Source organism: Neovison vison, chromosome 8, assembly GCF_020171115.1.
Source record: "Neovison vison isolate M4711 chromosome 8, ASM_NN_V1, whole genome shotgun sequence".
Classification (NCBI taxonomy): Eukaryota; Metazoa; Chordata; class Mammalia; order Carnivora; family Mustelidae; genus Neogale; species Neogale vison.
In genome coordinates this window covers 93,208,414-93,234,248 of record NC_058098.1, presented here as the reverse complement: position 1 = coordinate 93,234,248, position 25,835 = coordinate 93,208,414, and the positions used below count along the sequence as shown (strand labels likewise).

The 25,835-nt window shown below is 36.8% G+C and overlaps 1 protein-coding gene across 3 annotated transcripts in view; it reads left to right on the top strand.

Annotated features, from left to right (window-relative positions):
* Positions 1-25,835, top strand: part of EXOC6B (exocyst complex component 6B) — a 625,057-nt gene that overhangs the window by 386,820 nt on the left and 212,402 nt on the right. The gene's annotated exons all lie outside the window — the stretch shown is intronic.

The following is a 25,835-nucleotide window of genomic DNA, read 5'->3' as shown; positions in this document are numbered from 1 at the left end:
CCAGTGCTCCATGCAATACATTCCCTCCTAATTAACAACCACCACCAGGATCACCTATCCCCCACCCTCACTCCCCTCCCCTCCAAAACCCTCAGTTTGTTTCTCAGAGTCCACAGTCTCTCATGCTTCGTCTCCCCTTCTGATTTCCCCCAATTCACTTTTCCTTTCCTTCTCCTAATGTCCTCCATGTTATTCCTTATGCTGCACAAGTAAGTGAAACTTACTTAAGCATCAGTTTCTTAAATTAATAGAGGGTGGAGAGTATCCTTCTATACATAGAGTTAAATAAACATAACCATGTTTTTCAAAAACAAATAATTATATAACAGTTCGGCATACTGTATAATCTGATAGAAGAGAAAAGACAATCTTAGCTTTGTGCTGAGCATAGAGAACACAGCAAATCAGTAACACTCTTTGCTAATGGAGTAACCTGTGTATTTTTATATTACTATAGTTTCTTCCCTGATGCCTAATATACTTCATTCCACATAGATTAACGAAATGAATTTCAGAGGCCTTTAGTGACTTGACTTAGTTTATTACAATTATTTAATGGAAAACAAAATTATTAAATAAAATAAAACCCAGATCCCCTGATTTCTAGTCCAGCATTCTTTTTAGATACCATAGTGCTTTCAAGATTCTTTTACACTGTAATATGTGTGTATTTGTTTGTGTATGTACATATATACATGCAGATACTATATATGTAGTAGTGTATATATGTACATATGTATAGACATGATAGATTGATTTACTGATTGACACTTAAATAGTCCAGGTGAAAGGAAAGTACAGTGTGGTATATGGTAATCCCCCTTCTAGTCAACACTCATTATGATCTTGGAGTGGTAGCTTCAAAAGTTAATACTTCCATTCATGTGAAGATAGACGTTACATTCAGCAGTCATTCAAATGAGTTCATCAAACACCTACAGGTATTTTTAGGATGACAGGTCAGTGTGAAATACGATCCATGCCCTGGGAGTGCTATAGGTAAAACACTTTGGATGTCCAGGCAGGAGTTCGAGAGAGAGGAAGTTTAGGAATGATTTTATGAAGAAAATAACACAATTCTTTCCAAGAATTTTTAGGGAAGATCTTCTAAGAAAGAAGTAACCCTATTTAAAAAAAAAAAAAAAGTCAATAAAGCCTGGAAGCATAAGGGGATGGTGGATGGGAAATAATGAATAATGTGATATTTGCTGAGTGTAAGATATATAAAGAAAAAAATAGCAGGGAAAAGTGAATTAGAAAAGGCGATATTTGGAGCCAGACTATGCGAGATCCCTACAGCAAGTAGAGGAAAATGGAGAATCACTGATGGATTTTGAGCAAGGAAGTATTAAAGTCATACTTTGTTTTCGGAAAATTAATTTGATTGCAGGAAATTGGATTGGAAATAGAACAATTATAGATAGGAAAACTAGTAGTTGCAAAAATTTCTCCTAGTACATCAAGTTCAGATTAAAGGATGTTTGAATTGGGGCTCCTAGATGGTTCAGTCGTTAAGTGTCTGCCTTTGGCTCAGGTCATGGTCCCAGAGTCCTGGGATCAAGCCCTGCATTGGGCTTCCTGCTTAGTGGGGAGTCTGCTTCTCCCTCTCCTACTCCTCCTGCTTGTGTTCCCTCTCTCGCTGTCTCTCTCTGTCAAATAAATGAATAAATTTAAAAAAAAAAAGTAAAAGAAAAGAAAGAATGTTTGAATTGACAGAATAGAATTGAAGAGAGATAATATGGAGGTAGGAGGGAATAAATGGTTAATGAGTGGGTGTTTAGAGCAAGGGGTGAGCTATAGATAACTGAAAGCTAGGGGATTTATAGATAACTGAGCCGGGGGTTGAGGGTGATAATATCAAGAAGGTAAATAACCTCTAAAGAGCAGTTGTAGGAAGAGGGGTTACATTTAGATTTGGACATGACTTTGAGGTCATTGAATATGTACTTATTCTTCAGAGGGACTCCGGGATCATGACATGAGCCGAAGGCAGTCGTCCAACCAACTGAGCCACCCAGGCGTCCCCTGTAATAGAAAGTTTAATGGAGAAGTTACTGCCCTGTATTTAATGAAAGCATATTACTGATAATGACATTTCTTAAATGTGTTAACTCAGTGGGATGCATGTAGCTTCTATATTTTATATATTGTTGGTGATAAGTTATATAGCAAGAAACACTTAGCTATGATATTATGATTCTGGGGACTTTTTTCATTACAAGAGCCAGAATAGGATCCCAGATCAGAATAACACTCAAGATTCCATTTTTATTTTAGACAAAGAAATGTCTTAAATGCAGCCAGATGTAAAAGCATAAAAGTTTAAGTTAAAATATGTTAATTTATGGATTTTACAATAATTTTTATATTTGTGTATCTGTAAAATAAGTCTTTTGAGGCTGTTCCTCCCAAAATAGATCTTATTTACTTAACAAAAACTAACCACCAATAGTATACACAGACTTTTCTGAGATACTTTACAAATATTGTTTCAGAATCCTGTGAGACTGGTAGTATTTTACTCATTTAACAGATGAGGAAACTCAAGCACAGGGAACTTAATTAAGTTACCCAGGGTCACACAGCTCGAAAGTGGCAGAGGTGGAATTTTGTTGCCTCGTGTTCCTGAGTAAAAACATCAACCTTATACAGAATCGTTGTAGTACTTTTTTGATGCATGTTGTTTTTCTGGGTAATATGGCAGAAGGAAAATAAAATGGGGGTTTAGGAAAAATTTCAAAAGGAAATCCTAGTCCATTGCCTTGGCATTTGTATATCTTGCTTTAGATATCCATGTAGCAGGACTCTAAACTGGGTTCTGAAGTGTTAATGAAAAGAGAATGCATTAAATGTGAGTGGAAGAAGATTTCTGCAATCATCTTAGAGATGATTAGATTAGGGAAAAGTGTATACACTGGTCTGTATGAGCGCTTACTTAGAAAGATTGAGAATTATAGGTCCAAGTTTCAGAATGACTGTATTTTCTCTGTGGTGTGTTCCTGATCAAGTTTTAATGTATCTTTGCAGTCTAATGCCTCAGATAGATTGGTATTAATGCCATTCTGATTCTATGACACTTCCATCTCATTGCTTAATTTATTTTGTTATTAGGTGTGTAACTTTAGAATAACTCAAGCTCCTAGAATTTGAGGTTCACTGGTTTCAATTTAGTTTGACCGATATTTCTTGCACCTACTATGTGCTCAATGAGGCACTGTGCTGCTTGGGAAGGTTGTAAGGATAAAATCTCTAAGGAAAAATATACTGTAGTGATTTGGAGTGTTGCTGTTCTCCCCCGCCCCCCAGGTTTTACTTAGTTATTTGAGACAGACAGAGAGAATGAGTAGGGGGGAGGGGCAGAAGGAGAGGGAGAAGCAGGTTCTTCCCTGAGCACGGAGCTGGACGTGGGGCTGAATCCCAGGACCCTAAAGTCAGGACCTTAGCCAAAGTGAGATGATTAACGGCCTGAGCCACCCAGGTGTCCCTGGAGTATTGCTGATTTAACTACATGGGATGCATTTCTAATCTAGCTGTCCTAAAGATGCTTTTTAAGAATAATGCATCACTGAAATAAGCTGTGGTCAGTAGATAGCGATTTACTCCAGATTTAATTCGTCACCCTCACTAAAGATCTAGGCAAGAGCATAAAATGATCCTTCTGTTCTTATAGCAGATCCTTCATTCTTATTATAGTAGATCTTTCATTCGGGGTCTAGTATTAGTAGGGGTAATGCACAGCAAAATCTGAATAAATAAGCTACTCATCAAGTAACTGTTTCAATTCATTATGAAGTCGTTGGTGAATCTTATTTGAAGCTATGATACCAATTCTGGAAAAGTATGTGTAGAGTGAGAATTTTTATACTAGGTAAGAGTCCTACAGTAACTTAAAAATGATTCTGTGGTCTTTTCAGTGCTCTAGGAAGTTAAATCAGGTAGGCTGAACTGTCTGATCTTTTGGTCTCTACTATGATTTAAGATCATAACAGCACACAGCATTTGAGAAGGTAGATTTTAGTATCCCTGATTTACAGTGGAGGGACTTGGGATCCTTATGTTTAAGACCTTGTCTGTGTTCCCATAGTCATGAATTTGTTGACCCCCAAGTCGATGTCAAGTCCCCAGCTCCAAAATTTGTTTCTTTTAATGTACAGTGTGTTAACAGTTCTCACTGGCAGGATCGGCCCCTCAGTTTCTTTGAATAGTTTAACCCAAATAGAGAACTTCAGGACTTTTTCTGCCTTTTTATTTGCCTTTAATTGAGGTTATCCATTTCTTTCAGTGGAACTTGGTGGTGAAGTGATACCTTAAGTGAGTTATAAAGTTAAGTTTTCCCTCTGTTATGACTTTTCAAGGTACTAGAGTTTTTGTAGGTTCTGCTTTCCTTTATATCTTTTTTTCCCCTCAAACTTTAGCATAAAGAGTCTTTAAGACTTACAGGGAGAACCGTATGTTTCATGCATATACTTGGAAGCAAAGACCAACTTTATAGATGATCAGAAGATGCTGGCTGTATGCACAGTTTTTGCTTTCTTATAAAACTCTGCAGCTAATAAGATGAAGAAATGTAACCTTCTCAGTTATGTTATGTCTTTAGCTCTGTGTGTGTGTGTGTGTGTGTATGTTTGTAGTTTTTAAGGCAATTAAAACACACTTGTAAATAAACTTTGTCCTTTGTCCTAAATAAACAGTCTTCTTGGAAGGTATATAGTTTTCCCCAAAGCAATATATTTAGAGCCATTTTATGGATCTTGTTGTTTCATAATTATTATTTATTATCCCAAAGAGTGCCATTCAATTTAATTGTTTCTTCATCCAAGAAATTTTGTTGCCTAACGAATGCAAGAAACCATCCTTAAGCAATCTACCCTTTTATTCCTCAGTCTTGACTCTAAAGCAGGGGTCCTCACTCATGGCACTATTGACATTTGGTGCTGGATACTTCTTTGTTGTGGGGGCTGTGCACTCTAGGATGTTTAGCAACATCCCTGCCCTGTGCCCATCAGATGCCAGTGGTCTCACCCCACCTTCTGCCTAAATTGTGACAATCGAAATGTTTCCAGACTTTGTCAGATGTCCCCTGGAAGACAAAATCATCACTGCTCTAATGTCTGAATTAAAAATTAAAAAAATTATCACTCAAATTGTGAATAATTGCTTCCACTGAAAATAATGTAGTAATGGCCATGAAAGCTGTTGTAAAAGAGGAGTTTCAAGACTATTTATTACTCAGCTGTCAGAAAAGATGAATATCTACCATTTACATAGACATGGATGGAACTGGAGGGATTTATGCTAAGTGAAATAAGTCAAGCAGAGAAAGACAATTATCTTATGGTTTCACTCATATGTGGAATATAAGGAATAGTGCAGAGGACAATAGGGGAAGGGAGGGAAAACTGAAGGCGAAGAAATCAGAGAGGGAGACAAACCAGAGGCTCTTGACTCTGGGAAACAAACTGAGGGTGGCAGAAAGGGAGGGGGTGTGGGGATGGGCCACTCAGTGATGGGCATTAAGGAAGGCACGTCTTGTGATGAGCACTGGGTGTTATATACAACTAATGAGTCATTGAACATTATATCAAAAACTAATGTACTGCATACTGGCTAATGGAATTTAAATTTAAAAAAGAATATTCAGAGAGTGATTAGCATGACTGTATAGCCTCCTGTGGTTATCCAAGTTACAAAATGTTTATTCAAAAAATTATACCACTCCATGCTTATATTTTGTATCATTACTTGCCCTTGGCACTTTATTCATTTCTCCTAATGTGGCCTGTTGGCTTTTAATCAGACATGGTTTACCATCTTAACATTTAACATTTAAAAAATGTTTTCGTTATCTTCCAACATCTTCATCTTTTTATCTGCCTTTTCCATTCTCGGAAAGGGAAGGAATAGTTTATTGGAGACAACTGGGAGCTCATTCGACAGAAAGTGCCAGAATACTTGTAGAGATCAAATGCAAATATCAGGATATGTGACTCCCATAATGACTTTCAGAAAAGTTACTGGAGTACTGTAACAGTGTCACTGGAATCAAAAGCTAAAGGTAACTTTTTGTTTTGTCTACTTGTCTTAATGGGACAAAGTTAATGAAATTATCTTAGAGTACTTAAAGTTCAAGGTAAAATTCAAACATAATTATCACTAATTACAACGGCCTATTATTTGATATCCCTAAATTTGATTTCGTCAAGTCTTACGTGAAATCATCTGAAATTTATGTGAAAAGGGAAATTGGCGAATTCTAGGAAAGATGGCTAATTTGGGTGATTGCCCTACCTGAAACATTCTCCAAAATGGACATAAAGAAGCAAAAATAGAGTTGTAAGCTTCAGCCAAAAATGAAACAGTAGCCCTAGCCCCACTCCAATTATTGCAAAGAATATTTTCTTGATTTTAATAAAATTTGAACTAAATCAAAGTTGAGTGTCAAAGGCTGATACATATACCCCCAGTTTCAAACAGGTTCTAGGTTCTGCAAAATAAGTGAGAAAGTTCAGAAAGACCTTATCAATAATGCTTACCTTAGAGTTAGAAGCACTAAGGATACAAATGGCCAATACCAAATTCAGGCTAATTTTCATACTTCAGAGTAGAGAGTGACAGGAGAGGTGAAGTTGATAGAGGGTTGGGTTGTTCTGTCTTTATTTTTCTCAAATTGACTTACTGTTGTGGAAAAGCCCATCCAGTTCTGCTGTTGGCTCCGAAGTGGATAATTTCTAAAATCAGAAAGAGTTACCCCCATGGATCTTAACATTAACTTGGGTCAAGGGAGTCGTCCAATTTGGTAAGAGTGTTTAGAGACGATGTATTTGAGTGTAGGTTATCTCTGCTAGATTCATTCTTTTCTACCAACCTCTCCCCACTTCCCAAGGGATCTAGAGGAATGAACAGACATTATATTCAACTAATTTCTAGACTTCCAGCTCAGATTATAAAGTATGTTTTTAAAAAGCTCCTGAGAAGCAGTAGAGTCCAAGCACATTAATCATAGTAAATAGCAGTGATAACCAAATTGTTCTTCTTTTAGCTAAATGATGAGCACAACTTGGAATCTGTATAGGAGGGCTACTAAAAATAAGTAAAATAAGTGGGAACATAAAAGGCAATGGAGGAATATATTTTGAAAGAAGAATTGCTTTAGGAAACTAAAGAACTCTTTAAGAAATAATAATTCTCAACACTCTCAAGGAGATAAAAGTGAGCATAGACTGTATGATAAGAGATCAAAGAAGAGTTTAAGAGATTAAGATACAGATAAAAGGACACTAAAGTAAGATTAAAAGACAGTTGGCAGAGGGGGGATGAATAAAACTATTCAAATAATTAAAACCACATTAGATACAGGAAGATATAGAGCGAATGCTGCAGCAGATGGACTCAATGGCTTAGGGCATTCTTGAGAAAAATCACATAAAAGGCAATAAGAGAGATTAAAAACTATTAGTGGAAATTTATTGATACAGAGGGAAAAAAACTCATCCTGGAAATAAAAGACTTTAATCTACAGATTGAAAAGAGTTTACTAAATACCAGGGAAAAGTAATAAAGACTTAGCATGCTGGTGACTTCACCATTTAAAAATTTCTCCCAAGTATTACTAGAGTAAGAAAAAAGTCACCTACAAAGTTAAAAACAAATTGAGTTGGCCTCATATTTTTTTCCTCAGACCCCAAATGACACTGTAATAATGCCTATGTAACGTTGAAGGGAAAAAAAATAGGTGACTTAAGTTAAAAAGTAAGAAATTATGTAATAAAATAAAAACGAAAAAAATAAAAAAAATTTTAAAAAGTAAGCAATTATAGCCTCTATGAACCCCATGTAGAAATTTACTTTGAAGATGAGTCAAAAGAAGAAATGTAGGGCGCCTGGGTGGCTCAGTGGGTTGGGCCTCTACCTTTGGCTCAGATCATGATCTCAGGGTCCCAGGATTGGACCTCACATCGGGCTCTTTGCTCAGTGGGGAGCCTGCTCCTCCTCTCTCTCTGCCAGCCTCTCTGCCTGCTTGTGATCTCTCTCTGTCAAATAAATAAATAAAATCTTTAAAAAAAAAAAAAGAAGAAATGTATAAATGTTAAAATTCCATATAGAAAATTGGAGATGAGCATGCTAAACACAGAACCAAGCAGTCTAGGGGAAAAGAATGGACTATTCAAATGTTTAAATAGAAGATATATCATTTGGAAGTAGTAATTCGATGATAATCAGTTGGGATAAAAAGTTAAAGAAGAACCAGCAAAATGCAGTATTTTAGTGGGGGTGAGATTGGGAGGGAGCCTCATATTAACATGTGAATTGCTTCATAGTTCATAAGGGAGTTTATTTTTGAAGCATATAAATGGAAAAATATGGCTTCAGCATACTGATATATTTCATCAGTTCTAAAAAACATTTCTTTTCACATTTTAACGTCTCTGGACTTAGAATTTGTCTTCTAATCAATTGTGACCTACAGCTATAACTGGCACCATATTTTCTTTCTTGGTCACTTAAAATAACAATGCAACTTATAATTATTGGTATAATTATACAAATAAATAATTGTTTGTTTATTTACTTACTTATTTGGGAAGTGGGAGAGGGATAGAAGGAGAAGGTGAGAATCTTAAGGAAGTTCTACGCCCAGCATGGAGCCTGACACAGGGCTCATCTCACAGCCCTGAGACCGTGACCTGAGCTGAAGTCAACTGACTAAGCCACTCAGGTACCCCTAATTATTGACATTTTAAAGTGCATTAAATACTGGCGTTAAACATACAAAGTCATCACTAATAAAACTAAAACTTGACAATTTTATGTATTTTTTTAATTAATGATTGAAAGGAAGAAGGGGCGTGAAAAAATATATAAAATATAAGCCATAAAGGAAAAGATGAAAACAATAGAAATGATGAGGGAGGAGGTGATAGAAAGTACTATAATAATTGTGAGCTCAAACCATGGCATCAGATTGACGTGGGCTTAGATGGCAATGTCAGCAAATGTGGAGAAACAGTCAAATTATCTGTGTAATAGTAACACTGACAAGAAGAAAATTTCTTACTATACACTTCTATATACTGTACACTTACTTTACACTTACTATACATTTCTTACTATACACTGATCATAGAAGTTGAAAGTGTAACTTCTGGAAATTTTTAAGATAATAGTTCATAAAAGCAAAACATGTCAAGGAAGCATACTTCAAGGGAAGTTCATAATTTGAATGTTTCCAGTTTTAATATATAAAGAATGAAGCAACACTTGTATACATTTTTTTAAAAAATCAGCAACAAAAGTATAGCAACAGGAACTAAATAATAATGATAAAACTATTAATCAATGAAATCTATATCAATCGAACTGATAGATTAAAAAGTTTTTTCTTTGTAAAGATAATGATAATGTAAAAGTCATTAGTCTAAAGTTAGGGAAAGGAAGAAAGCCAGAAATATCTGAAGTTAAAGATAAGAATTGGGAGATGACTGAAGATAGAGACAAAATTGAATGCTACTACTTTGCACAAATCTGTACTACAAATTTGAAATTTTACATATTTATTTTTAAAGACTTATTTATGTATTTATTTTATGGGGGGGGCAGGGGCAGTGGGAAAGGGAGAGAGAGAGTCCTAATGACTCTGAGCTGAGCACAGAGCCTGACATGGGGCTCGATCTCACAAGCAAGAGATCATGACCTGAGCCAAAACCAAGAGTCAGATGCTTACCAGACTGTGCTACCCAGGCGCCCCTACAAATTTGAAATTTTAGATGAAATTTATGATTTTCTAGGAAATTTTAAGCAAATTTAATAGGGGATAGAAAAACTGAAACAAAAAAAAAATAAGAATAAAACTGTTACAAAGAGCATATCCCTCCCTGTGTCTTAACTAAAATACCTTCTAGATGGCTTAATGGATGGACTCTGCTTAACTAATAAGGAATTGGTAATCTTTTTTTTTTAAGATTTTATTTATTTGACACAGAGAGAGAAATCACAAGTAGGCAGAGAGGCAGGCAGAGAGAGAGAGAGAGGGGAGGAAGCAGGCTCCCCGCGGAGCAGAGAGCCCGATGCGGGGCTCGATCCACGGACCCTGGGATCATGACCTGAGCCGAAGGCAGAGGCTTTAACCCACTGAGCCACCCAGGCGCCCCAGGAATTGGTAATCTTAATGCCATTAAGACTATCCTGGATCTTGGAGGTAGAAGGCATAGTTAATAATTACATTCCTGAGACAACATAATATTAGTCTAAAAACCTGACCTTAAAAAGTTAAACAACAATTATAAAAACCCCTGCAAGTCTATCTTATATGACATTGGTAAAAACCATCTTTAAAAATTCAGCAAATGCCAACAAAAAGAGATTCAGCAAATGCAATAAGCCAGTGTATTAAAAAGATCATAAACAATGGCCAAATGAGGTTTATCTAGGAATACAGGGTTAGTTTGATATAATTCTGAGATTATAATGAAATAAAAAAGATTAAATTTTTAAATACCTAAAACATTTGATATAATTGAGTCCTATACAAAATACTTAGGTAAACATGAATGGATAAACAATTTCTTAAAATAAATGTGTGTGTTATGTGTGTGTTAAACAAGACAAAGGTTGTTTTCTAGCATTATTATTTAATGATTTTCTTCTGGAAAGTGCTAGTAGCTAAAATAATTATGTACGAGCAACAAATTTTAAATACTGTGAAAAGAAGTGGTAAAATTATTACTACTTGCTGATTATATGGTCTAAAATCTGGAATACCATGAACCTTAACTAAGGAACAATTGGTTAGAAACAAAAAATATATAATTTAATAAATACTTTAATTTGTGGTTATCTGCCTATAAACCCATGGATATAAATCCATGCATAAACCCAATGCAAAATGTACTGGATATAAAAATCACATTCATCATAGTAACAAAAAGATTAGAACATTTAGGAATAAACTGAAATATGTAAATATGTAGTCTATAATTTTATATATAATTAATATATATAATATATCATAAATATATAAATATATATTTTATATTATAAATATGAAATATGTGAATATAAAAATTTATATAATATATAATTTATAAAACTCTACTCAGTATCATAAAGTAATCTTTTCACTACAATTAAAAGTTTGTCAGAATGTCAGTTATCCATTAATCAAAAGCAACACAATAAAAATCCCAGTGGGATTTGCATTGGATTTATTACAATTATGTAAAATTTATCTGGAAGAAAGAATATGAGGGAAGGAATAATCAGTTAGGTTCTAAGAAAGAAAATTAAGGAGAACACACTTTTCTTACCTAATTTGGAAGGCTACACTTGCAGGAATATGAATATATAGTTCCATGGAATATAGTAGTTAATACAGAAAAAGAGCCAAGACTGTTTGAGAATTTAATAGCTGATAAATATATTTGAGATCACTGGGAACAAGAATGGATTATTGAATGAATGGTGTAACAATAGGCTTAGGATGGAGAAAAATTCCTTTCTGCCTACCCCAAAGATTTAAATATATGTTTCTAAAAAGTTGCAACAGTATTGGAAGAAAATGTAGTGGAGATTTTCTTATTGTGGTACAAAACTCAGGGGCCATAAAGGAGAAATGTTATATTTAATTATGAAAACTCTTAATGCTTCTCTGTCAAAATCACTATAAACAGTCAAAAGCCTAATAGGAGCAGACAGGTCTAATTTCATAATAAATGGCATGCTCATATATTAAGAGCATATAATATTAAAAGCATTTATCTCTTAGATAATTGAGTTAAAAGACTATTAATAGGGGCGCCTGGGTGGCACAGTGGGTTGATGCCTCTGCTTCGGCTCAGGTCATGATCCCAGGGTCCTGGGATCGAGCCCTGCATCAGGCTCTCTGCTCAGCGGGGAGCCTGCTTCCTCCTCTCTCTCTGCCTGCCTCTCTGTCTACTTGTGATCTCTGTCTGTCAAATAAATAAATAAAATCTTTAAAAAAAAAGACTAGTAATAAAAAATGTATGTATATGATCAAGATAGACTAGGTACACATGTTCAAATAGTCTTTAACTCTCCAACCCCATAAAATAATAGAGCAGATATATATTTTTTAAGATTTTATTTATTTATTTGACAGAGAGAAATCACAAGTAGACGGAGAGGCAGGCAGAGAGAGAGAGAGGGAAGCAGGCTCCCTGCTGAGCAGAGAGCCCGATGCGGGACTCGATCCCAGGACACTGAGATCATGACCTGAGCTGAAGGCAGCGGCTTAATCCACTGAGCCACCCAGGCGCCCCAGAGCAGATATATTTTTTGAGTGGAAATAGTAGCAGTGTGAGGAAAGAAGAAAGTATATCTGGTGTTGTCCCTATCTTCTGGGCACTGGGAGCTGCTCTTGGCCACATCCTTTGAAAAAATACATACCTGTGCAAAGTTCTGTCCACCTTCTGCTGGGTCAGGAGCACCTGTCAGCTGTGGAGCTGGTCACTGTCTGCAGTGGTACCAAAACAGCAGCTTAGCAGCCCCGTGTACCCTGACCTCACTTACTCCATGCTGCAGCTTCCAAACTGGCATCATTTTAAAGCGACATCCAGTTCTGTTAATTTTGGCCATTCTAACTGGTGTAAGGTGATATCTCAATGTGGTTTTAATTTGAATCTTCCTGAGGGCTAATGATGATGAACATTTTATCATGTGTCTGATAGCCATTTGTATGTCTTGATTGGAGAAGTGTCTGTTCATATCCTCTGCCCATTTTTTGATGTGTTTGCCTGTTTCGTGTGTGTTGAGTTTGAGGAGTTCATTATAGATCCTGGATATCAACCTTTTGTCTGTACTGTCATTTGCAAATATCTTCTCCCATTCCGTGGGTTGCCTCTTTGTTTTTTTGACTGTTTCCTTGGCTGTGCAGAAGCTTTTGATTTTGATGGTCCCAGAAGTTTATTTTCGCTTTTGTTTCCTTTGCCTTTGGAGACGTATCTTGAAAGAAGTTGCTGTGGCTGATATCAAAGAGATTACTGCCTATGTTCTCCTCTAAGATTCTGATAGATTCCTGTCTCACGTTGAGGTCTTTTATCCATTTTGAGTTGATCTTTGTGTACGGTGTAAGAGAATAGTCGAGTTTCATTCTTCTACATATAGCTGTCCAGTTTTCCCAGCACCATTTATTGAAGAGACTGTCTTTTTTCCACTGTATATTTTTTCCTGTTTTGTCAAAAATTAATTGACCATAGAGTTGAGGGTCCATATCTGGGCTCTCTACTCTGTTCCACTGGTCTGTGTGTCTGTTTTTAGGCCAGTACCATGCTGTCTTGGTGATCACAGCTTTATAATAAAGCTTGAAATCAGGTAAGGTGATGCCGCCAGCTTTATTTTTGTTTTTCAACATTTCCTCAGCGATTTGGGGTCTCTTCTGATTCCGTACAAATTTTAGGATTATTTGCTCCAGCTCTTTGAAGAATGCCGGTAGAATTTTGATTGGAATGGCATTAAAAGTATAGATTGCTCTAGGCAGTATAGACATTTTAACAATGTTTATTCTTCCGATCCAAGAGCATGGAATGGTCTTCCATCTATTTGTGTCTTCTTCAATTTCTTTCATGAGTGTTCTGTAGTTCCTCAAGTACAGATCCTTTATCTCTTTGGTTAGGTTTATTCCCAGGTATCTTATGGTTCTTGGTGCTATAGTAAATGGAATCGATTCTCTAATTTCCCTTTCTGTATTTTCATTGTTAGTGTATAAGAAAGCCACTGTGTTGGAGAGGATGTGGAGAAAGGGGAACCCTCTTACACTGTTGGTGGGAATGCAAGTTGGTGCAGCCTCTTTGGAGAACAGTGTGGAGATTCCTCAAGAAATTAAAAATAGAGCTTCCCTACGACCCTGCAATTGCACTCCTGGGTATTTACCCCAAAGATACAGATGTCGTGAAAAGAAGGGCCATCTGTACCCCAATGTTTATAGCAGCAATGGCCACGGTCGCCAAACTATGGAAAGAACCAAGATGCCCTTCAACAGATGAATGGATAAGGAAGATGTGGTCCATATACACTATGGAGTATTATGCCTCCATCAGAAAGGATGAATACCCAACTTTTGTAGCAACATGGACGGGACTGGAAGAGATTATGCTGAGTGAAATAAGTCAAGCAGAGAGAGTCAATTATCATATGGTTTCACTTATTTGTGGAGCATAACAAATAGCATGGAGGACAAGGGGTGTTAGAGAGGAGAAGGAAATTTGGGTAAATTGGAAGGGGAGGTGAACCATGAGAGACGATGGACTCTGAAAAACAGTCTGAGGGGTTTGAAGTGGCGGGGGGGTGGGAGGTTGGGGTACCAGGTGGTGGGTATTATAGAGGGCACGGCTTGCATGGAGCACTGGGTGTGGTGAAAAAATAATGAATACTGTTTTTCTGAAAATAAATAAATTGGAAAAAAAAATAAAGCGACATCCACACAGCAGCCAAGTTCTGACGGCCGGGACAGCTGTGGTTGGGATGGCTGGCTCTGGGGCTGGAATTAGGACTGTGTTTGGAAGACTTATCATTGATTATGCCAGGAACCCCCTCTCTGAAGCAATAGCTCTTCTCCTATGCTAATTTAGGCTATTCCCTCATGGAGATCATGGGGCTATTTTGCCTGATGGTGGCCCTTCTGATCCTCTTCACCATTTTCACCTCCCGTAGGTCTTTCCTCCTTTTCTTATACATCCCCGGACAGGTTGGGGGAAATGGTTGGCCTAGGGTTTGACAAAGGGAAGACAAATAAATACTGTATTAATAAGAAAAAAAAAGAATTCCATTGGCACACAAGGTAAGGGATTATAAATATGAAATTTTTTGGGGAAAGAGTACTGAAGGAATATTGGAGTAAACCATTCTCTAAAGGTCAAGTATGAAATTGTGTACCACGTATACCAAGCAGAGAGCCAGCATGTTGATTCCTTATTCTTTTATTTCCCTGCTGACTAGCTCAGTTCTAGGGTGATCAGGATAAGGGTACTGAGCACAAAGTAAGCAGATGGCTCCCGGATTTCTCCAGACTCTAGCTTGTTGATATAGTACTCCAGGAGAGAAAGCCCAAGATTCCTTCTCTGTAGTGATGTCAATGAATAGAACTGGCAAGAAAACATGAGTACGTAACTTCATGATACCCATGGTAACACTCCCCAGAAGCTATCTTGAGTTATCAGCATAAACTTAACTCTTCTACAGATAAATCAGATTCTTCATGCCTTATTTCTTTTTTCAATGTCATAGCTCCGTCTCTTACACTTCACCAATACCCAAGGTATAGTTAACCAGAGCATATTTTGCCCAATTTTTACTTATTATTTCATGCTTTTTTTTCTCATTGTCATGGTGTGGGGTCCTATTATCAAGGCAACTAGGAATGAATTATGTGCCATGCATCTTTCAGTAACCCTTTTAATTCCTCTTTGTGCGATTATTTCTGTTTCCTTGCTGCCCTCATGTATGATTAAAAGGGTTCAAATCATTCTAAGGTTCTGACCGCCTTTTGTAGTAGTTATACATTTATCTTTCTCTAGCAGGTCTGACCTTTTTCCTACAAGATTTGTCTTACCTCTATAGAATTCTTCCAAATTTAGTGATGTCTTCTTGACACCTTTCCCTTTTCCTGTAAGTATCCTTTCTGATGGTTCTTACTCAACACTGTTGAAACTAATAGAGAATGGACTTGGGGACAACTATCAGTGTGATTTTTCTTGGAGAGAAGTTGACCCAGTGGCCCTCTAAACCTTTCCAATTTCTTTTCATCGGATAGTTGAGAAGTGGCTCATGTGTCTAACAGAATGTGTGGGTACCATTGCTGACTTGATAAGGTAGTCCTTTTGACGATACTGCCCCTTAAGGAGAGATGGGCATCACTCACAGCCTAAATATAATCTACCAATTCGTTCTCCTCGGAAGTGTGTCCTATCCTGTACCATAGTCACTGGGGACATCTTACTGTAGATATAACCAGCCATTAACAGAAAGATAAGTAGATTCTTAGATACAATGATGAACAGACAAGTCAAGCCAATAATTGAAGAAACCAACAACATGAAAGGTAGGCACTAAATGACAAAGAGAAGAACTAAATCTGACTTTGAAGAACTTCCAAAAGTAAGTAACTTCCAAAATCCTCAGAGAAATTAAGAATGGAATTTTCAAAATTAATACACTGAATTTTTAAAAATTTTTATTTCTTTTCAGCGTAACAGTATTCATTGTTTTTGCATCACACCCAGTGCTCCATGCAATCCATGCCCTCTCTAATACCCACCACCTGGTTCCCCCAACCTCCCACCCCCCACTCCTTCAAAACCCTCAGATTGTTTTTCAGAATCCATAGTCTCTCATGGTTCACCTCCCCTTCCAATTTCCCCCAATTCCCTTCTCCTCTCTAACGCCCCTTGTCCTCCATGCTATTTGTTATGCTCCACAAATAGGTGAAACCATATGATAATTGACTCTCTCTGCTTGACTTATTTCACTCAGCATAGTCTCTTCCAGTCCCATCCATGTTGCTGCAAAAATTGGGTATTCATCCTTTCTGATGGAGGCATAATACTCCATAGTGTATGTGGACCACATCTTCCTTATCCATTCGTCCGTTGAAGGGCATCTTGGTTCTTTCCATAGTTTGGTGACCGTGGCCATTGCTGCTATAAACATTGGGGTACAGATGGCCCTTCTTTTCACTACATCTGTATCTTTGGGGTAAATACCCAGGAGTGCAATTGCAGGGTCATAGGGAAGCTCTATTTTTAATTTCTTGAGGAATCTCCACACTCTTTTCCAAAGTGGCTGCCCCAACTTGCATTCCCACCAACAGTGTAAGAGGGTTCCCCTTTCTCCATATCCTCTCCAACTACAGAACACTCATGAAAGAAATTGAAGAAGACACAAAAAGATGGAAAGCCATTCCATGCTCTTGGATTGGAAGAATAAACATTGTTAAAATGTCTATACTGCCTAGAGCAATCTATACTTTTAATGCCATTCCGATCAGAATTCCACCGGTATTTTTCAAAGAGCTGAAGCAAATAATCCTAAAATTTGTACGGAATCAGAGGAGACCCCGAATCGCTAAGGAAATGTTGAAAAACAAAAATAAAACTGGGGGCATCACGTTACCTGATTTCAAGCTTTACTACAAAGCTGTGATCACTAAATGAATTTTTAAGAACACAATATAGTAGCTAAATAGAATAGACTCAGCTGAGGAATCATCTAGTAAGATTGGTTAAATGAGTATTAGCAACATTGGATACTAGAAGAAAGTGAATCAATATTGTTATATTTCTGAAGGTAAATCATTTTGAAATTAGACTTCTGTTATGCCTAAACTTGTATTTATAGCAGCACTGCAAAAAACAAACAAACAAACAAAACAAAATAAAACAAAAAAAAATCCAGAAAAAAGACATTGTTGGATGTGGCAGAACTCAAAAGCTTCCCATCTTTCTCTGCAATCATTCAGGAATATATGTTACTAAAGTTTAACATAAATCCAGGCAAGAACAATGAGCAAAGAAACCAGTAAATTTATACTTAAAATGAATGATATTCATGTGTATTGTAAATGGCAGATCTCAGAAAATCTCAACATGTAGTGGATACAAGGTGGGAGAAAAGGAAGAGAAAACATCCAAGATTTTTGTCATATTCCACTGGAGACTCTCAATATTGATTGTCTCTAAATACTAACTGAAATACGTCTTTCAAATATTTTAAAAATTGCAGAATTGCAATTAAAAATAACAAAATGAAAATGTGTAACAGAAGAGGGAAAAACAGAAATAGGAGAATTTAACCAATCTAGATCAGGAGAACATAAAAAGGAAATGTGATAAAAGAGAAAATATGAAATAAGATGGTGGTAATTAGTCCAAATGTGTCAAAAATGACACCTAATGTGAAAATTGTAAAATTTCCCTTTAAACATAGAGACTGTTGGATTTGCCTTAAATAAAAATTTGACTTTATATTTTTTGTAAGAAATACTACTCAAATAAAATAAATTAACTTTTTTTATCATGTTCAGTTACACACTCTATAGTACACAATTAGTTTTTGATGTAGTGTTCAGTGATTCATTAGTTAAGTATAACACCCAGTGCTCATCTCAGCACATGCCCTCCTCAATACCCATTACCCCGTTACCCCCCCCACTCAAATACATGTGTGAGAAAATATTCCAGGCATATGTAAGAAAAAGAAAGCAATATTAACATTGTAGAAAATAGAATGAAGGCAAACAACCTCAAAATTAGGTAAGAGAGGTTTATGTCACATTGTAAAATAAAATACACAATACAGGAAGATTAAAAGGGAAAAACTGTATGGTCACCTCTCGAGTATTGAAAATAGTTTGATACTTTAACATGAAATTAACAGTGTAACATTTGATATAATTTAATGGCTATTCTTGATAGAAGCCGAACAAGCTAATAGTGAACAGAAACTCCATTAATTATTGCTGTTTACCAGGGATGTGGAATAAACATTGTATTTAATGGTGAAAACATTATGCAAGAGCCAGAACAAATAAGCCCATTGTCACCACTAACATTCGGCGTTTTTCTGGAGATCCAAGCCACTGCAGTAAGACGAGAAAAATAATAAGCAGTGGGACTCTTGGAAAGGAAGTGAGAAAGGTCCAGTTTATAGACAATGTGATTATCCATTTGACACAATCCAAGACAACCAATTGCAAAATATTAGAATTAGTAATAGTGCCATATACAATATTATGTATCATGTTCTTCTGCCTGTCTATACCTTATACTGTATTATAAAATGTGATGAAAATGGATTGCATTTACCATTGCAAGAAAATGATGAAATAGGTGGAAATAAATGTGACAAGAAGTATGTATGACATATAAGAGGCAATTTTGAAATGAGGGGCCTAGAAGAAAACCAGATTGTTTAGCAGGAAGACAAAGAACAGTGTCCTGGATAGAAAAATTCAAGATATGAAATAATCAGTAGAAAGCAGCAGCATCTAAAATAGTGGGGTTTGGTAATAGGAAAGATAACAATGATGTAGAATAGACCAAGATTGTATTTTTAAAGTGCTTAACCACATAAAAGTTGAAATTCATATATGATGTAAGCTACTATAATAAAAAAGACAACTCTAGGTAATTAAAGACAAACCAAGAAAATATGTATATATAAGAAAGATTAAGATATAAATCTTATTATTAGGAACAAGCTCAATAGAAAAATTGGGAAAGAATATGTATATATTTTAATATATAAAGATTTTATTTACTTATTTGACAGATAGAGATCACAAGTGGGCTGAGAGAGGAGGAAGCAGGCTCCCTGCTAAGCAGAGAGCCCAGTGTGGGACTCAATCCCAGGACCCTGGGACAATGACCTGAGCCAAAGGCAGAGGCTTTAACCCACTGAGCCACCCAGGCCCCCCTGTATATATTCTTAATATAATATAGTCGTTTCTATGATAAAACTTTTGGCAAAAATGTCACCTAAGGTAACGAAATCAAATAATATACCAGATTGAGTATGTGGTATTAGGCAGTAGGAGAGTTTGGGAAACAAAATGTGACCAATGTTCTTTGGTTTCCATTGCCTTCATTTGCTTACAAAGTAGAGATAAACTCAGGAAAGAATTGGCCTGTTTATTAACAGGATATAAAGGGAATAGGGAAAATCTAGAAATTCCAGCAATTAAAGAGTCACCATATTTATCTGCTTCTCTTTTTCAACTGATTAAATATATAATTGAAAATTATTCAAATAGACAGAAACCCATGATATTTCAGCCACCTACCAAAGACCACATCAAAACTATAGCCAACACAGTTTTGTTAAAGCCTCAGATTCAATTAAAGTTGAGTATCTGGCAAGAATCAAGAAAAGTGAATGTCCTCCCCAAAGCCAGAGCCAGCAGCCTCAGAGAGCAATAAACAAGGAAGCCACTGCAGGCCCCAGTGAAGGAATGTTCTTTACTCCCAGGGCAAGTGGCTCTTACAGCTTCTGTCCAGCAAAGTTTCAGAATTCACATGGATAAGAGACTGCCGTGTGTTTCCTGTCTTCCCCTTTCCAAATTAAAGATTATTCCGATAGTGGTATTCCTGTTCTGTAATTATAGGTTGGATGTTTGAGGGGCAGCTAACTTGTCTTTTAAGTTTATTGGTCTCCAGAGTAAAAGGTGCCAGATCTAGACTTTAAAAAGAGTCTATTACAAGATTATGGACTTTTTTGTGACTCTATCGACATGATTAGATAGGAGTTTCTGGTTGTGCCCTTTGGGGAGCAGGGTGTGTGTATTTTGTATGTAGAAGGAAAAAGCAAGTATTTGTGACCAGTTGGCAGATGGTGGTGTTATTATTTTCCCTAATTATTTATTGCCTCTCCTTGTGAGAGAATTAAAATTCTCTACTCAATGACCTCAAGTGTGACCATGTGATGTCCTGTGTCCAGTGAAATGTGAACAGAATGGATGGATGTCACCTTCGAGCAGAATCCTTGAGAATCATTACATCGTTCTGCCATGGCTGTCTTCCCTCTGTGCCAGGAAGGGGCTGCTTCTTTAGCCTGACCCCCAGCTGACCTGTAACATGAGCAAGAAATAAATCTTCATAGTTGTAAACCACGAAGATCTGGGAAATATTTGTTATTGCCGCATAACCTAGTGTAAGTTTCTGATAAATCAATATGTTTTCATCTCTAGAATCCTCAAGATGCTTGGCCTCCAAAATCTCCTTTAAAAAAAAAATCACTTTTTCTCTACACTTGGCTAATGAAAGATAGAGAATAAAAATTAGTATTGCTATTTGGCACTCTTCTGTATATGCTATATATACTGTTGTTATTTTTCATAGTTCCAAGGTCCCGTTTTATTGTAAGCTCAGTGCCAGTAGTCAGAATTTCACTTTATCTGTTCCTCCTCATCAGTATAGTGAACCAGTGTTCTGCAATAGTTTTGTTCACTTGGCTTTTACTTTGGCATGGTTCATTCTAGAAGCTGTGATCTAAGTTTGTCAATCATACTTTGGACACAGAGACAGTGAGTTGTAGCATCTGTCTGTGGAAAGTCTTCCTTATATTTCAAACTACGGTGTCAGGACATTTTTCAGAGTTTTCAAGATAATTCAGACATAGATTTTTGAGGTTTTTTGTTTTGTTTTGTTTTGTTTTAACTTGAGAAGACTTTGCTTCTTTCCCACAGCCACAATGATTTGGAGTTTGATCATTTTATTCTTTGCAGGACACCAGGTTCAGTGGCTTTTCCTTTGTTCTTTGATTTGCAAATTTTCAGAACTCTGTAGCTAAATTTAGGAGATTGGGGCAGAAACTGTAGTCAGAAGATTTGTCTTCTTTAATTTAGCTAATAGAGAACCTTATGGCTCATTATCTTTCCTGACTTGATATTGCCAGTGAGTACCTGAATCTTCACAATCGCTCAGGGTAGATATAGCATTTCATTATGGTTCATAGAAGATAGAAATGTAGAAACACAGCATGTTCATATTCCTTCCAAAAATGTTTTCACCAATTCAGCAATAGGAGAATGCCTCGTACCTGGTTAATTCAGCTATGGCAGTGGGCATAGAGTCTTAACATCAGGTAGTGATAAAAAGAATTATTAAAGGGGCGCCTGGGTGGGGCAGTGGGTTAAAGCCTCTGCCTTTGGCTCAGGTCATGATCTCAGGGTTCTGGGATAGAGCCTTGTATCATGCTCTCTGCTCAGCAGGGAGCCTGCTTCCCCCCCTCTCTCTGCCTATTTGTGATTTCTGTCTGTCAAATAAATAAATAAAATCTTTAAAAAAAAAAAGAGTTATTAAAGTTATATTGTATTCTAGTAATTCTCTGTCTGTTGATCCCCTGCTAACCAAAGCATCTTGAATTGAAGTAAGTTCGAGCAGAGCTGGGCAATTTTAGCAAACTGGTAAATTTTAATAGACTTGGAGATTGTACTCTGGGGTTTATTTTAGGTCTGTCTAACTGACTTGAATTGAACTTTGGTACCCAAGAAGTTGGCACAAAAAATAACTAAGCAAAACCAGTGAAGGTCATTAATTTCTCAAGTGTAACTGATTGACAGTGAGTACATCTGTTCCTTGATAGGCTGTTCTCTCAGCATATTAATATATCCCTGCACAGAGAGCCTCTGTCCGTGGTATCAAAATGGCAGTGTTCTCTTCTTGTCTCATTAGCTAACTGGAGTCAAGCACTCAAAGTTGAATGTAACTTTTTTTTCAGCTTTGGATAAGTATTTGTAAAACTGGTTTTTTAGACAACCAGTAAAAGGACAGTTAGATAAACTATTCATATAGTTGAGAAGCCAGTAGCTATTTTCCAACGGTCTTTGGAAAGCGTTATGTAGTTGATTCATTGTTTTTTGACATCCTTAGCAATTCTGTCATTATGGAATTAAAAAATAATTTGAAGAGTACTCAGTGCAGACAGAGCCTTTGAGTTCTGTTAATGTCATGGAAAGGATACGAAGAGAACTCAAAAAAAACCTGACTCACTTATAAATCAGAGATGACAGGTCTGGAACTCTTTAGCTTGCTGAACTAAAGCTAAACTATAAAGCATAATATACTATCTTTCCTAGGTGAATATGTCATTAATGACCTACCATCCATAACATGCTTTTTGTTGATTTTCTCAATAAACTTAGAAAACAAGGAATGGGAATGTTTAATAGGTTATTCAAATCAATGTGCCTGTAACAACTTGAGAATTTGAGTAGATTGCAAGTTCAGGTTAAATAAGCAACACTATAGTCTACCAAAAAGCTAAAATTGATCTAAGATTGTGTTATAGAATATTATTTAACAGTTTTCAGAGTGTGGTCCCTGGAACAACAGTATTAGCATCACCAAAAAACCTGTTAAAAAAGTGCAAACTGAATCAGAAATTCAATGTTTTGTTCTAGAAATCTGTTTCAATAAGTCCTCCAGGGAATCCTGATGCATGCTAAAGTTTAAGAACTACTGATCTAGAACAATACCCTCTTCTACTTGATGTTGGTCAGAACATTCCTGGATCACATATTCTGCTTTTATTTTATATTCTATAAAAGATGCTGACAACTTGGAATGCTTCTAAAAGAAAATGCTATTGTATAAAAAGGACTAGGAACTTGGGGTGCCTGTATGGCTCAGTTGGTTAAGCATCTGACTCTTGAATTCAGCTCAGATTGTGCTTTCAGGGTCATGAGATCAAGCCCTGTGTCCGGCTCCATGCTGGGAGTGAGGCCTGCCTTAGCATTCTTTCTCTCCCTCACCATCTACCCTCCCCTCTTTCACCCCCCTCCCCAAGTGTATGCACAAGCTCTCTCTCTCTCTCCAAAGAAAAAAAGAAAGAACACTAGAAGCTGACTCTTATGGAGATATTTGAAAAAAAAATTGGTTTATCTGGCCTAAAGAAAAGATAACTGATAGACTGAAGCCAATTTCCTTCATTTAGCTAAAGGGCTATCTTAGCTCCATGAAGATAGGACAAAAGGCAGAAAAACCTTCTGGCATAAGTGTTATATACTGTGTCTGATTTAGTGAGCTTCACTTCTTTGGAAGTATTTGTGTTAAGTTCTAGACACCCTCAGTGATACTGCTGTAGTAGTCATTCTTGTGGTGGGTCTAGTCAGGTGACCACTGTCTTCTCTAGACTTAGGAAGTATGTATCCACGACTTGCCCCAAATCACCTTATTCTGGGTGCACTTCTGGTTCTTACCTAAGCCGTTTTCTCATATTTAAGTGATGGATGAAATCCTTTTATCTGAAGATGTTCTTATTTTACCTCAGTTCATCTCTAACTAGTGTTAGAATTCTGAATTAAGCCTTATTTTCCTTCTGACTTGGGAAGTTATTATTTCCTTATCCTCTAGCCTCTTCTTGTTGCTGTCAACCTGACTCATTGTTCCTTTGTAGGAAACTTGTCTTTTCTTTCTTATCACTTTTTGAAAAAAGATTTTATTTGTTATTAATTAATTAATTTAGAGCACGAGTGGGAGGAGGGGCAGATGGAAAGGGAAAAAGAGACTTCTAAGCAAGCTCCACCTTCAGCATGTAGTCCCAGGTGGGGCTCAATCCCAGGACTCTGAGATCATGACCTGAGTCAAAATCAAGAGTCCAACACTCAACCAACTGAGCCACCCAAGCACCCCAAGATTTTTATCTTTTTATGTCTCTGTTTTCTATTCTATGTAATTCATCATATCTGTCTTGCAGTCCAATCTATTGTGTAGATAATCTATTGAATTTTACATTTTAGTGTGTGTTTTTCTAGAAGTCCTATTTGGTTCTTTTTCCTTTCTGTCTGTTCATAATGTTCTGTTATTCTGTAATTATTTAAATCCTTTTTATCTTGTTTGTCATCTTAAATATATCTTATTTTACCTTTCAAAAGTTCTTTTTATCTCAGGTCTCTATGCTTTTTTTTCTTTTTGTAGATCTTTAGACTCTATCTCAGGAAAAATCAGTTCTTTTTTTTCAGTTCTTTTTTTTTTTTTAAAAGATTTTATTTTTTTTAGGGAGAGAGTGAGGAAGTATGAGAGAGTATGAGCAGGGTGAGGAACAGAGGGAGAAGCAGATTCCCCACTGAGCAGGAAGATGGGTGTGGGGCTGTATCCTCGGACTCCAGGATCATGACCTGAGCAGAAGGCAGATACTTAACCGACTGAGCCCTGCAAATGCCCTGAAAAATCAGTTCTTTATACAGTTTTAAATTTTTGATAATGAGCTTATCTTTGGCAAGAATTGTTTTTCTGTGGGAATGTGTATTTCCTAAATTAATGAAAGTGTCCCTATTGAGCCCCCTTTATATTTGTTTTTCCTGGTTGTCTCAGAGTTTTAGTGATCCAGAAGTGTTTTTTTGTTCATATTTCAGCTTCGAGATCCCTATACTACATGAGTATTGTATATTCTGGCAACACACCAACATTTGAATTTTGATTTCTCATGGGAGATTACTATTTTTTTTTCCCCAACAGCAAGTGCGTAGTTAAAGCAAAGCTTCCATGAATTGGTCTGTTCTCCTTGAAAGTATAGCCTTTCAGAGTCTCAGAAGTATGCCGTGTTAGGACTGACTTAATATTTGTATCCCCATAAAATTAATATATATTGAAATCTAAATCTTAGTGCTTTTTTTTTTTTAAGATTTTATGTATTTATTTGAGAAAGAGCTTGAGAGTGGGGAGGAGGGGCAGAAGGAGAGGGAAAATCAGGCTCCCCGTTCAGCAGGGAGCCCGACACAGGGCTTAATCCCAGGACACTGGGACCATGACCTGAGCCAAAGGCAGATGCTCAATCAACTGATGTTCAGTTTGGGCTGAGCCACCCAGATGCCCCATAAATCTTAGTGCCTTATAAGAAGAGACCAGAGAGCCAGCTTGTTTTCTTCTCACCATGTGAGGATGCAGTAAGAGGTTGGCAGTATACAGCTCAGACGAGGGCTGTCAACAGAACCCAGTCATGTTGGCATCCTGATCTTGGACTTCTAGTCTCCAGAACTATGAGAAAGAAGTTTCCGATGTCTATAAGCTACCCAGTCTATGGTACTTTGTTGTAGCAGCAAGTACTTTGTTGTCTTGGCTGTTAAGAAGCAGGAGTCTAGTTTATATCTCCATCCTTCTGTGGAACCCGAGGTCTATCTCTATATTGACTCTAAAATTCAGTATGTAGCTGTTAGGTAGTTCTGGCTTCATGTCCTTCTGAGATCTGAGAGGATCAGCTCAGGAGCACATTGCTCTGGTTTTTAGTTAGTTTTTGTTTTGGTTTGGTTTTGCCCCAGTACCTAGATAATTTCCTATTCTTTCAAACTCAGTTCTTTAACTAAAAAATACTATGATATTTAATTCATAATT